Source organism: Mya arenaria, chromosome 13, assembly GCF_026914265.1.
Source record: "Mya arenaria isolate MELC-2E11 chromosome 13, ASM2691426v1".
Classification (NCBI taxonomy): domain Eukaryota; kingdom Metazoa; phylum Mollusca; class Bivalvia; order Myida; family Myidae; genus Mya; species Mya arenaria.
The window spans coordinates 21,670,393-21,685,513 of NC_069134.1; the positions used below are offsets into that span (position 1 = coordinate 21,670,393).

Consider the following 15,121-nt stretch of genomic DNA (forward strand, 5'->3'; position numbering starts at 1 on the left):
TGTATATGAACATTATGTGGAACAAACCATTAAAGTAGTGATAAATAAACATCAAACTAAATTGAATAATATATTTAAAGACCTCGATTAGAAATCGATATATTTAAACCCCATTAAATGTACCATAGCCACAGAGCGTTTCAATATAAGTATATCAATAGATTGGTACCAACGAACACATATCTTTTCAATTGTAGGATAGTCCAATCTACCCTTTGTGATTTGTGTAACATGAATATCGAAACAATAAAACACTTGTTCTGGCCAAGTTATTTGGTCAAATATCAAAAAACTGATCAGTAAAAATAATATCCCAGAACTAATTATAAAACAATATCATATGGTGTACAGCCCAAAACAGATTATTCCATAATAACTAACTTCATTATATTAGCAGCAATTTACTATATCTACAAGTGAACCAATCTCAACTTAAATACGAATATTTTATTAAATTCGTTAAAGAAAGAAAAGAAATGGTGCGCATATAACCTTAACTAAAAACAAACTCAACATACATATTAATAGAAAATGGAATCGACTGATCTTGGAATAATCACATAACACTCAAGTTTTTCTTTGCAAAACATATCCTCTGCCTCTTACTATTATTAAAAAAGTATATACATGTATGTACATAGCAGTTCCACGTACAAAGCAGACTGCGATACTTTTGGTTCAGTTTTCACTCGGAACCAAACTATCTTTCTCTTTTTTCTCCCTACATTCTATAATTAACCTACCATTAATTTTCTCTAATACTTTCCTCAACAGCATTAAATAGTGTAACCATACCCTATATATTGTTTTTTGTAATATATATACATGGATATTAATAACATGTAACTTGTTCAACAAAATTATGTGTATGATATTAACTGATCTAATATATATATAAAATAATTAATAAAAAACAACAAAAAACCATAGATATATAAATATCAGATCCGAGAGGTTGGGTGTGCAAACGCTCTGCTCAGATGATGGAAGTACTTATACAAAGTCATTCCCCACAGCCAGTGCCTGTCGAGGTGTCATTCATCGTAGGGCCCGCGGCATTTGGGGTTCAAAATTACTCCTTTGGTGAATATCCCACAAAACGGTATGAACAAAACTCCCCATTTGGCCTAAAAAATATGTGTCAGTCACCATTGGGGATGCGACGGGGTCAAGTCATAATGCAGCAACTAAAGGGCGCAGACAGACCTTTATAAATAAACTCAACAACAACAACAACAACAACAACAACAACAACAACAGCCAGTGCCATTTGTTGTTGACTTCGTCAGAACAAGAGATGTATGTGAAACCTCCTTTCTCCAAACAAAATAAAAGAACCTTTATTTAACGTCGCTTCGGGTAAGTGTTAAGAAGAAACATTAGCTCAATGAGCTATTTTCCGACATGAATCACAAACAAACATATAAAAAATAACAATGAGTTTGTGACATGGAAATAAAAACATATATGTTTAAATGAACACATTGGAACAAGTATTTACAAAAGCCGTTCGTTATCATGAGATGTATGCATACAATTTCAAATAGTAAAATTGGATTAGAGCATCAAAAACAGTAATAAAATCAACAAGTTTTCCCGGCTGTACGGGCAATCCACACGCGCATGGTTCCACTAGTTGACATGGTTAGTTCTTTCAAGAGTATAAAAGTAATTCTATACATTGAACTAGCAAAGCTGACGTAGCAAAATATAGAAGGGAATAACAGCATTGTACAAAACTTATAATTAATCTAGCTTGATAGAAAAAATATTTGGAAGATTTGCTTAGAGGATGTATTATATTTATCATGTAATTTTGATATTACACCAACCACTGTAAAAGACTGTTAATTGAAAAAGTGAAAAAAACAACAACACACAAGTAGTTCAGTGTATGTGTTCGACAGATGTCATATAATTTGAAACAATCATTAATAGGTATTAGCCCATGTCATTTAATTTGATATTTTGTTATTTTATTAAAACTGTCCGCTGAAATCGTTTCTGGCGTTTGGTTGCCATATCTTGTCCAGTGGATGTAAGCCATCCCACAAAAAACAATACCTTTTACCGTTAAGACAAATGATAAAAGAATGTTCAGTGCAACATCTTATATATATATTTTTTAAGCAAAAGGTATTATTTCCACATTGAACATTTAAAAAAGGGACCTGTCCAGGTGCGGATCAGCCTTCTTAAGTCCAGGTAGTTTTGGGAGCACCTTAGTTTCTTTGGGAGGCTGTTTCAAGCCTGACTGGCCTCCAAGCGGAATAAGTTTTCCCCATATTTAGTTGTTCTTACTGATGGAATATCTACACAGTTTTCGTATCTCAGATTTAAAGTAAGTGTCTTAAAAACTACTAGGTTTTGAACATATAAAGGGTTTCGTAAGTTGAGGTGAAATCATTAAAAACATTTTTATAGATCTGTTTTAAATCTTTTCCAAATTTTCTGTGTTGGTGTTGCTACAAAAATGCCAAACGACAGGACAGTAGTTGAAACTGGATCTGATAAAAGATTTAAAGATAATAAGCTTAGTATTGGTTGTCAAAAAATCTGATTAGTTTTTAAAAAATATTCAATTTCATAGCTGCTTTTTTGTACAATTTAGCAATCTGGGCATCAAAATTTACTAAACTATTTACCTCAACACCAACAAGTTTCACTTGCCTTTCACAAAGAATGGGTCCCTGGGCGTCCAGCATTGGCGCTTCCCTTCTCCATCAATGCATGACCTTGCAGGATAAGCTTTCTTAGATAAAATCAATAATACAGTCAATTAAGACGACACAAGTGTTTCCCATGTTACTTAGGACTTCAACTCTCTGATGCATGTGCAGAGGTTTCCAACGAGGGGTGAGAACTTCAATGGTTGACACATTTAGGTCTCTGCGTCTCTGATAATTTCATAGAACTATGATATAAATGTTACTACTCTATTACGTAAAGGGTGCACAGCTTAGTTGGAAATGGAGGAAAAAACTCAGTTTTTTGGGCGCCATGGAAAAATCTCTGCACGTGACCAGAGTTCTCAAACTCGCAGCTTTTGTGTGCGGGTGCTTCCAGTTGACAGGGTGGCTGTTTATAAAGTTATCCATGCACATGATTTTATATATTTTTGAATAAAAAATTATACATTTTTAATGTGCATGTTTTGTCAAGGGTCTGTTTTGTTTGCATTAATTTAAATACCACATTACCAAACTATTATAAATTTCTGTTATCCGTACTATTTACCGAAACCTAGACACACCCCTGTTGTCCTGTGATATATTCAATCATTTTAATCTTACCTTTTAGGCCCAATTGTATTTCCTGATATTCTAGACACTTCGTGCAGTGTGATGACAAGTCACAAATGTTAATTATTATAAATATATCTGTATCTTTGTTTACACTAACAGCTCGAAATAAAAGGGACAGGTAGGTAGGAATAACCTTATTTCCCCATTTTAAGAACCTGAGGATTCTGGACCTTAAATTTATGTAAAAAATCCACCTGTATGAGGTATATCACTATAGTACAAAATTGTCAAAAAAAAAATGCTCAAATTTTAATATGTTCACTTAAAAAACGCATTTTGTTTAGGAAATTGCGAAATCCACATTACTGCAAAATATAGTGTTAGATAAGGAGAAAAAACTAAAGGTTGTCGAATACTACATGTCACTGTTCTTGCACCGTAATCTGGCATAATACCAGCTTACAAGTAGACATTATCAGACTGTCCGCTCATTGGTTTAACAATCAAAAGGGAAAAAAATGGAAGCAAGATATAACTAAGTATTGTAACCTAGTTGAGTTTGACCATTTCTGTCACGGACGTTTTGACTGTTCGATCACATGATGACATCCGGGAATCTTAAAAAAAAATGTGCGCCATTTCTATTGATCATTTTCTTTCAATTCACCTTTAAATAACTATTGAGAGTGCATGTATGTGGTAAGAATTTGTTTGTTTTCTTTCTTTGGCTATTTTCCCATATGATTCTATTGCGCCGAGGTGGACTTGCAGTAACCTGTTGTTGGTTGCAACACCCCAATTATCACGTGCTGGGCTCGGAACTTGCAAACTAGTTCAAATAATGCACCAGTAATTTGTAACAACGCCTCCCCCCCCCCCCCACAGGTCTGGGAATAGCTGTGGAAATGGGCTGTGTTTTTACCTTTTGCCGGCTGAAAGTGATGCTTTTGTCTCCGCTCAAAAATAGCATGGAATGGGCTTAGTCTAGCTACAATAATGAGCGATCAGGGATACTTGTTTATTATTTTGACATTTCATGTGTATCCCTGTAACGCTACAACTCTCTACCATTTAACACTGGACGAAAGAATATATAGTAATATTATGCATCGATGTTGATTAATAATGATATAATTGTTACAAATGTACCTAACAGTGATCTTAACTGGGTTGGATTTGTCGTTAGAGTCGTTATTTTCACATAAATATACTCTGGGTCACGAAATGAGCGTAGGAGTCCACCATTTTATATACATGTTGATTTTTATCGAATAAATTTGTACCCATCCGTCAATGATGGTTAACCCTGTGCGCAGTCACAGTTATCCTCCCTTTTCTATGTATTGTGCAGAGCAACGCAACAGTGTTCAAAAATGGTGATACCTAATCATCATCATCATCATCATCACGAACATCATCATCATCAACTTCTCCCAACTTGACCCATCAAACACGTTAGCGTTCAGCGCATTGAAATGGTTGCATTTTAATAGTGTTATTTAAACGAGCCTATTAACGACCAAAATATTCGAAATCCTCTACCCCGTTTCATACATGTACACAACCTGTCAGATTTGTCCTAGATTTACAGATTAATGGATACAATCGATGCATGTAAGTGCATTATGGTATCTGAACATGTTTTTTTGGCATAATGACATAAATAAATGTGTATTTGATAGTAGGCAATGATATTCTCGTAGAAATTTGAATTTATAACAAAGATAATTTAAAAATTGTGGCCGCGAGGATCCTCTGCGCAAGGCCCGTTTGCTACTTTTTGCTGGGATGGTGGACGTCACCAGTCTGCCATAGTCTAAAAATTGTCAAAAGACTGGTTGACGGCCATTTAGGTGGACTAGGGCTTAGTCCACCTAAATGGCCGTCAAAGAGTCTTTTGACGATTTTTTTTAATTTGGCAGACTCGTGACATCCACCATCCCAGCAAAAAGTAGCAAGGGGTCCTTGCGCAGAGAATCCTCGCGGCCACAATTTTGAAATTATCTCCGTTATAAATTCAAATTTCTACAAAAATATTATTGCCCACTATTAAACACATACTAAGTTATGTCAGTATGCCCAAAAAACATGTTAAGTTATCATAAAACACTTACAAGTGTCGATTGTTTATCAATTATCTCGATATCTGTAAATCTGGGACAAATCTGACTGGTTGTGTACATGTATAACAGTATTCGTGACCCATAATATAATAATGTGAAAATAACAACTCTAATGACAAATTAAATCCAGTTCAGATCACTGTCGGATAAAAATTGAACAACTTTGTCATTATTATTCAACATCAATGCATATTATAACAGTATATCATTTCGCCCGTTGTTAAATGGTAGAGAGTTGTAGCATTACAGGGATACATAAGAAATGTCAAAATAATAAAAAAAAGTATCCCTGATCGCTCATTATTGTAGCTAGGAATGGGCTTTACTTAGGCAGGGTTCCCGCTGGCAATCACCATTGTCGCAATTTGTTAAAAAATCGTTTAAGTTGCTACATCTTTTCAAATTTGGCGAATTTATGGCGACAACGTTCTTTTTCTAAAATACTTTCTTAAAATAACCTTAGTGGCGCCCATGATTGCATGATAATCAATTCTGTCACTGTCATAAATGAAGCGCATTCTGCTGGTGCAACAACAACAAATAATCCGGTAATTGAAGCAAGCAGTCTTGGCCCAGTCAACACCTCACTTATTATTGCAGAATTTCATTACTTTCAACGATAAACAATGACATCCTTAAACTGTTATGTCTTTTATTAGCAAACAAGTTTAACAGTCTGGTGAAACTTGCAAGATAAGCAATATTGCTTCATAGAGCAATTATTGTCCGATCAGGCAATATTTATAACAAAAGAAGTTCATTTGTTTGCTTTGTTCACCAGGAAGTACTGAACAGCGAACTATTGCGCACCCACTGGATAGATGCATTATGATCAATTATTACCATAGCAAAGTTATGCAGAATTCTATACCTTGCTCATAAATGCGCAGGCTTCTGAGAAAAAACATTTACTTACAGTTTTTCACGTTCAACCGACACAAAACATGAAAAAATTTGTGATATTTCAGTGAGTTTTTGTTTCAATCTAGACAATTGGCATAAATTGTTTGCGGTGATGTCGTTAAATGCAGCATCCGTGAAATGTGTACAGGCCTAGCCAAAAAATTGGACAATTTATCTCGGCAAATGATAAACTTAATTGAAATTTTAAAAACATTTTTAAATGCCCATTATATATGTGTATGCGTGTATAATTCAGTGGCTACAGTACATTTACACGTTACTCTGGAAAAATTGTATGAACAGAAATTGGCCACACGGGGTGTTTTTTATCGTCAACAAAGTCACCAACACTGTCAAGTTTTAGTTTTTTTGCCTGCATGTGGTTTAGACATCCTATTCTACATTTCGTATGCACAAATGTCATTTACATTTCTTGAGTGTCTTGTGATGTGTCCTTTTTCAATCATATACTGAATTATTAATTTCTTTACTTGCAATTCTCATAACTCTCCTTCACCCATTCATCGTGCTCCTTGCAGCCACAAGATGCCATCTAATTCTTAAACAGTTATAAGAACAATGAGAACAAATGTAACATTTCTACTCATGTATAGTAGATATGTTGGCAATTCTTAAAACATAGAATATGAAATATTAAATACAAAAATTATAACTTACAATTTCTGTGTCTAAGGCTGGTACATCAGAACTTGCTCACATAGGAATGCAAAAGTCCTCCAATTTATATCAAATTCTCTTTTGTATGTGCATTGTGTAAATCTTGTTTATACTTTACCATATTTTTAAACTATGCATGCAATACTTTTGGTAAGTCCTGTACAATATACATGCGTTTGGTACAGATGCTGATTGTCATACAATTACGGTGTTTTGACGGGCGTAGTTTCACACCAGAACGTTTTGCGGTATTTCCGTTCAACGTCCCATGAACAGAAACACGTTTATAAACAGGATTTTCCAGTTTATTTTGTTAACATAAAGGTACAACATGCTTTTTCCAAGACACCTGCGCATTTATAAGCAAGGTATAGAATTCTGCATAACTTTGCTATGGTAATAATTGATCATATTATGCATCTATCCTGGGTGCGCATTAGTTCGCCATACAGTACTTCCTGGTGAACAAAGCAAACAAATGAACTTCTTTTGTTATTTAAGCCAGTGCTCCAGCCAGGATTTGAAAAGGGCAGGGTGGAGATTTGAAAAGGGCAAGCTACATAAGTCGTGTAGGGGCGATTGTGGCCTGTTGTTGGAGGGGTCCACCCCTGTCACAAGGTTTTTTTTTGGGGGGGGGGGTGTCACCCTAGAATTTGTTTTGTTTTCATACTCAATTTAAATCATTTTCCATGATTTTCAGACTTGAACAAAATGGTGTTGTTTTTTTCAAAATTTAGAAGGGTTTGTTTTAATATCAAAATTAAAATTTGTCTTTTTGTCTGTGGTATAGTATGTACTGGTCTGCAGTCTTCTTTAGTGCAATGTCTCATATTTCTCCTTAACATCATTTAAAATGAAGAAAAAAACAAAGACAGTTATAACAATTGAAGCAATCAAATATATAATAAATACACAAAAAACAAATACGTATGTTCAGGATTGGGTACGAATATTACATTCAGCCTGGCTGTTATTTAATTGTCTTTGATAAAATAATGTTTAATATGCTGATGTTTAAGAATAAAATGACAATAAAAATCACTGCCCTTTCTTAAAAATTCACTTATAAAACATAGAACATTGATAAAATAACTCTGAAATTCACTCAGTGACAAAATGGCGGTTTCAGCGAATTTTGACAAGATCATGGACATGATAGGTAAACACTAGATAAAGCATCAACATATTTTTGTGGGTTACAAAGAAATTTTCATCATGAATATTTGACAAATAAACTTTCAAAACATTTACTGAAAAAGTGATGTATTTGATGGTGTTAGCGCCACTTTTCCTGTGTTTAAAAATCGGCAGTGACCGTCTGCTTCAAATCAACAATGTTTAAAATTGCGAGTCTCGTCTGTAAAATACAATTAACAATTAATTTCATATATTTAATTGTGCTTGACAACATTTTTCACCATCCCCTCACATTTTCTATCGCATTTTACGAACTTTCATCATTGAATGAACGAGTTCTCAATGTATTTTCTGATTGGCTGGCATTCAATAGCTCCGCCTCCTGCCGATTTTACCTATTTGACTCTTCCTAATTATCGGATTAAAAGAATGACCGGTTATGAATAAACAAGTCGTCTGCTCACTACACGAATACACAATTAGCTGTCGTATGACTTGGACAATGCAAATGGGAAGATGAAAGAGCAGTACAGCATTTTAAAAGCACAAGCATCTGAATCATTGTTTGTCACTAAAATGCTGATTAAAACCATTTTGGGTACATAAAATGAGATAAACAACACATCTGATGATATTTAGTGTCTTTGATATACAAAAAGGGAACAAGGTATGTAACTCAAACTTACCTGATTTCATGTTCAGTTTTATGCAAATTTCTCAACCAACATATAAACAATCCATTTTAAAATAAGTGACATGAAAAGAGGAGTCAATTACCTTTAAAATGGTGTGCGCTATGTTGGTATAACTATATTGTCTTTAGAAAACAAATAATTCAATGTCCAATTCTCGTGTGTTTCTTTAGTCGGAAACTGTACAGCAAATTCAAATCTTCAATATTTCCCGTGTAAACAGTACTAAACACAGACCTATTGAAGTGATTTTATGCTTACCATAAAAGCGATGCTATTCCCTGCACTACATGCATGCATTGCAAAAATGAACTGTATTAGGAATAATTTCAGACCAAAGAATCATGGATCATTCTCTTACTGTTTGTAAGAAGAATACATATAAAGGTGATATCAAGTACAGCAGAAGGAATAACAACAAAAATATAAACTGTTTCTCTTTAATTGTGACATCATAATGGTCTCCAGTAAGATGAAGTCATAGATTACTATGTGTTCATCAGACGTTATTTCCGTTTTAAACCAATATAGTACCCCATTTATTAACCCAACGTGATTGAACGTTTTTATCAGGAGATAAGATAAATATCACATTTTCCTCTTAAAGTTCAAAATTGTGAAAAATTAACAAAACATTAAAATCTTATTTCTGAAATACTGAAATACAATTGTGTTATACTCGTACATACAGCCTGATTTAGTTTAGACATTAAAATGAAAATAGACATCAATGAAACTTAGATAATTGCATATTTTTTAAATGCAAAGAGTTATGCACCAGTCAATTGTAACCACGCCCCCCCCCCCCCCCCCCAGGTCCGGGGGTATACTGGGGATAGCCGGATTACTTTCCAGGTTGCCCCACAGGGCCGGATGACAGCGGTGGTTTTGCCATAGCGCCAAATTTAGCGGAGATTTGGCCTTATATAGAGTCTCTGGGGTGGGGGGGGGGGGGGCATTTGGCCGGGGTTTAACCATCAGTTTGTTCTCGCAGGGCGGGGATTTTACCGGGGGTTGGCTGGACTGAAAGTCAAAGTCCCAGCTATGCCCCGGACCTGGGGGAGGGGGCCGTGTTTACAATAGACACAATAGTGCATTACAGATCAATGTCGTCTGTTAAAAGGCGGCAAATATTGTTGGTGTACCGGCAGGGTGGATCTTTTATTACTTTTTTCTGATACCGGTAATACTTGCCATTTCTAGACATTTTGCCGATAAATCTCAAATTTGTTTACAAATTTTGCTGTGTCATTTTGCTCTGCGTGACCGAGCACTTTACGGCCAGCGCTTTACTTAGGAGAGTGCGTCTACTTGATCGGGTATCGATAAAAGGTGTCATACGGTATTCTATATGAATGCGAATTCGCAGTCGCTGATCGGTAAATATTTCCACTTAAATCTTCAATGTTTTACACAACTTTTATCAGTTTTTACGCCGATTAATAGAAAAACACTTTGTTCACAAGTAGCTCTTGGGAATTGTGAATTTTTCTTCATATTTTTGTGAATTTAGCGGTTTTTGGCGATTGTGAAAAGGCTGATATTTGGCGTCAAATATTTAGTAAAAAAATCACTGACAACATACCGTATTCTTTTTCAATTTCGTGTGCTCTTAGAACTGCATTACTGGAAGTATTTCAAGAACAAAAATCACACAAAAAATATTCGGAAAACTGATTCTTTCTTCATTGACTGTAAGTCAGCAGGTACATCTTGTCAATCCATTAGCACACAAAATATTACCGAGTCTGAACTTTTTGAACCTCATCATTCTGTTTTGGATGATGTCAAACCCCAGTCCCGCAAGATCCTGAACATTCTGTTGAATCTAGTGGCCCTGAAATTTCGGAACCATGGAGCAAAAATGTCCAACTGTCTAGAAGTTTTGATTGTGAAAGATAGCCTGAGGTACATGTAATCTCCCCACCAAATAAAAAAAATAAAAGTAGTGCGGAGGGTAATTAAGTGGAGGAGTTTAAGAACAGGAAAAAAAGAAAAAGATAGACTTGAAATGTGGGGATCAAATATAATAAGATTTATGAAAGTAAAATAAAAAGTTAAACATTCCCATTTTCCCCTTTTTTTACTAAAACGTCGCAAAATGTTCCCGCTCCAGGCCCCGTCCCCTTTTTACAGAAAAAACCCTGGGGGTGTGGGGGGTATATTTACCTTCGCTATCGGGTAATACCCTTTCGGCAAGCATGCTACAGATTTCGTTATGTCTATAAGTATTTAAACAATAACAATATCAATTTAAAATAAATAAAAGCAACAGTAAATATAGTGTGGATGTTTTGGACTATAAATTATATCCAAGTCTATTCACTTTGAAAGTTGGGCGGATGTATTCAAAGGTTGATGGGGTTTACATATAGTGTTGGAAAGCGCTAAATTTATCACCGATGATTGATATTCTACTTTCCTTTTAAAATTTTGTGGTCTTGAAAAAGCCACTCGCAGAATTTTGCGAGCTTGAATAAAAGTCACTCGCAATTGGCAAATGTCACTCGCATTTGGCAAGTCTAAATTCCAACCCTGAATTATTATTGTCTTATTCAGGGATCGATTTGAACTTTAATTGATGCTGTCAAATTTTTATGAGTGCTTAAACTTTCAACTCGCAAAACCAGACACTCGCATTTTTTTAAGGCAAACCTTTGTGTTTCAAAGGTTTGCTAGGAAAAGGTATATATTGTATGGAAAACAATTGTTTACGGTATAGTGTAATTGTCTTATTGAATGATCATGTAATTCTACAATGAACGTTATCATCATATATGTAACACTCACGGTTAATCTCCGTAATAATTATACCCCCACAAACGAAGTTTGAGGGGGTATATAGGAGTGAGCTGGTCGGTCGGTCGGTCGGTCTGTCTGTCTGTCGGTCGGTCGTTCGGTCGGTCCGTCTGTCAGTTTTCATGGTTTCCGGACGATAACTCATGAAAGGCTTGACAGATTTGAAAATTTTTTGGTACACAGGTGTAACATCAGAAGATACAGGTCAAGTTCGATATTGGGGCTGGTGGGGCCAAGGTCAAGGTCACTGTTACTAAAAATAGAAAAACGGTTTCCGGACGATAACTCATGAAAGGCTTGACAGATTTGAACATTTTTTGGTACACAGGTGTAACATCAGAAGATACAGGTTAAGTTCGATATTGAGGCTGGTGGGGCCAAGGTCAAGGTCACTGTTACTAAAAATAGAAAAACGGTTTCCGGACGATAACTCATGAAAGGCTTGACAGATTTGAAAAAAAATTTGGTACACAGGTGTAACATCAGAAGATACAGGTCAAGTTCGATATTGGGGCTGGTGGGGCCAAGGTCAAGGTCACTGTTACTAAAAATAGAAAAATGGTTTCCGGACGATAACTCATGAAAGGCTTGACAGATTTGAAATTTTTTTGGTACACAGGTGTAAACATCAGAAGATACAGGTCAAGTTCGATATTGGGGCTGGTGGGGCCAAGGTCAAGGTCACTGTTACTAAAAATAGAAAAAACGGTTTCCGGATAATTAGTCATGAAAGGCTTGACAGATTTGAAAAAAATTTGGTACACAGGTGTAACATCAGAAGATACAGATCAAGTTCGATATTGGGGCCGGTGGGGCCAAGGTCAAGGTCACTGTTACTAAAAATAGAAAAACGGTTTCCGGACGATAACACATGAAAGGCTTGACAGATTTGAAAATTTTTTGGTACACAGGTGTAACATCAGAAGATACAGGTCAAGTTCGATATTGGGGCTGGTGGGGCCAAGGTCAAGGTCACTGTTACTAAAAAAAGAAAAACGGTTTCTGGACGATAACTCATGAAAGGCTAAACGGATTTGAACAATTTTTGGTACACAGGTGTAACATCAGAAGATACAGATCAAGTTCGATATTGGGGCTGGTGGGGTCAAGGTCACTGTTACTAAAAATAGAAAAATGGTTTCCGGACGATAACTCATGAAAGGCTTGACAGATTTGAACATTTTTTGGTACACAGGTGTAACATCAGAAGATACAGGTCAAGTTCGATATTGGGGCTGGTGGGGTCAAGGTCACTGTTACTAAAAAAAGAAAAACGGTTTCTGGACGATAAATCATGAAAGGCTAAACGGATTTGAACAATTTTTGGTACACAGGTTTAACATCAGAAGATACAGATCAAGTTCGATATTGGGGCTGGTGGGGTCAAGGTCACTGTTACTAAAAATAGAATAATGGTTTCCGGACGATAACTCATGAAAGGCTTGACAGATTTGAACATTTTTTGGTACACAGGTGTAACATCAGAAGATACAGGTGAGGTTCGATATTGGGGCTGGTGGGGCCAAGGTCAAGGTCACTGTTACTAAAAATAGAAAAATGGTTTCTGCTTCATAACTTTAATTGGGCATGAGATATTGTGATGAAACTTGCTGTATAGGCAGCCTCTGTGAAGACAATGCTTGTGATTGAAAATGGGGCCAGTGGAGTAAAGGTTTTTGTGCACTGTTACGAAAATAGACAAACGGTTTCCGGACAAACAATACATGCATGATAAAAGAAGATGCAATGTGCAGTAACCTTGGAGTTATGGCCTCTTTTCATTGGTTTGCCATTCCTGTGTCCAGGCGGCATTTGGGGGTATTCGTCACTCCTGTGACAGCTCTAGTTTTAGGGGCTGTCCTCTGGGGTAAAATACATGTTTATTCATAGGACCACTCCTGTGTAAAATGTGTATTTAGAGCTTCATACATATTTTTGGTACCACCGTAGAGGTGTCTCCCTGTATATTTATGGGGCTAGCCTTTTGGTGAATGTGAATTTTTATGCCCCCTTTTGAAAAAAGTGGGGTATATTGTTTTGCACATGTCGGTCGGTCTGTCTGTCTGTCGGTCGGTCGGAATACCAAATGGTTTCCGATCAATAACTTGAGAACGCTTTGACCGAGGGACCTCATACTTGGTATGTGTATTGGTCATCACCAGCAGATGAACCCTATTGATTTTGAGGTCAGTGGGTCAAAGGTCAAGGTCAGTGTGACCTTTACATGAAAAACGGTTTCCGATCAATAACTTGAGAACGCTTTGACCCAGGAACCTCATACTTGGTAGGTGTATTGGTCATGACCAGCAGATGAACCCTATTGATTTTGAGGTCAGTGGGTCAAAGGTCAAGGTCAGTGTGACCTTAACATGAAAAACGGTTTCCGATCAATAACTTGAGAACGCTTTGACCCAGGGACCTCATACTAGGTAGGCTTATTGGTCATGACCAGCAGATGAACCCTATTGATTTTGAGGTCAGTGGGTCAAAGGTCAAGGTCAGTGTGACTGTAAGCTGAAAAAAGGTTTTCTGATTGTCCATATTTTATTTAAGTGTCCAAATCCTACTAACAATTTGGCTCCCAAGGGGGCATAAATGTTTCACTAACATCTCTTGTTATTTATAGGACCACCGGTGGGAGGCGCTGTATTTAATTGTTGGAGTCAATGATCTCGAGGTCCAACCGTGACAACATCTAGATACCTGCAGCAGCCGTCCTACTGACTTAAACATTAATAGCCGGTAAGAACTGTACCCAAAGAATCTCAGAAACAACATTTCTGCAAAAAGAAGCATGACTTGTTTTGAAAATTTGTACTTCAAATTCAACCATACTGATTTTCACCTGTCTTGTTTTCAAAGATGTTTTCATTGTGAAAGCTTATCATTACAACCTGGTTTCGTCACATAGCGCATTTCTAGTTTATATATAAAATCCTACAATGTTTTTCATTTTTTAAGAATATTGCATATTGATCCAATATGATTGATATCTTTTCTTTACAGACAAATTGAACTGTGTCATCTTGGAAGCGTGTGTCAACAGAACTCTATCCAACCACCAGCCGGTGACATTGCCAGAATTAAAACTGCATTGGGCCATTCACAGGAACCTCTTTATTTATGGTACCTTATTTATTTATGGAGCCATCGCTTTTAGAGATATGTCTTATGGATTGAGCCGCGGAGTATTGCCCAGATTAATTTCTGGTGCCACTCACGGTAAATCTCCATAATAATTTTAGGGGTTGTCCTCGGGTGTAAAATACATATTTATTCATAGGTCCAGCTCATTTTTTACCTATGGGTGTACCCATGGGGTATGCCCATATATTAATTGATGGTGCCACCCATGGGTTTTACTCAAAGAAATCCTTTGACTATGGATTGAGCCGCGGAGTATTGCCCAGATTAATTTCTGGTGCCACTCACGGTAAATCTCCATAATAATTTTAGGGGTTGTCCTCGGGTGTAAAATACATATTTATTCATAGGTCCAGCTCATTTTTTACCTATGGGTGTACCCATGGGGTATGCCCATATA

At 36.4% G+C, this 15,121-nt stretch overlaps 1 long non-coding RNA gene across 1 annotated transcript; it reads left to right on the forward strand.

Annotated features, from left to right (window-relative positions):
• Positions 1-3,868: 3,868 nt before the first annotated feature.
• Positions 3,869-14,681, forward strand: LOC128214770 (uncharacterized). Its single transcript, XR_008257970.1, has 3 exons — positions 3,869-3,944; positions 14,204-14,319; positions 14,584-14,681. It is a non-coding gene; the product is annotated as an uncharacterized LOC128214770 (long non-coding RNA).
• The last annotated feature ends 440 nt before the right edge of the window (positions 14,682-15,121 follow it).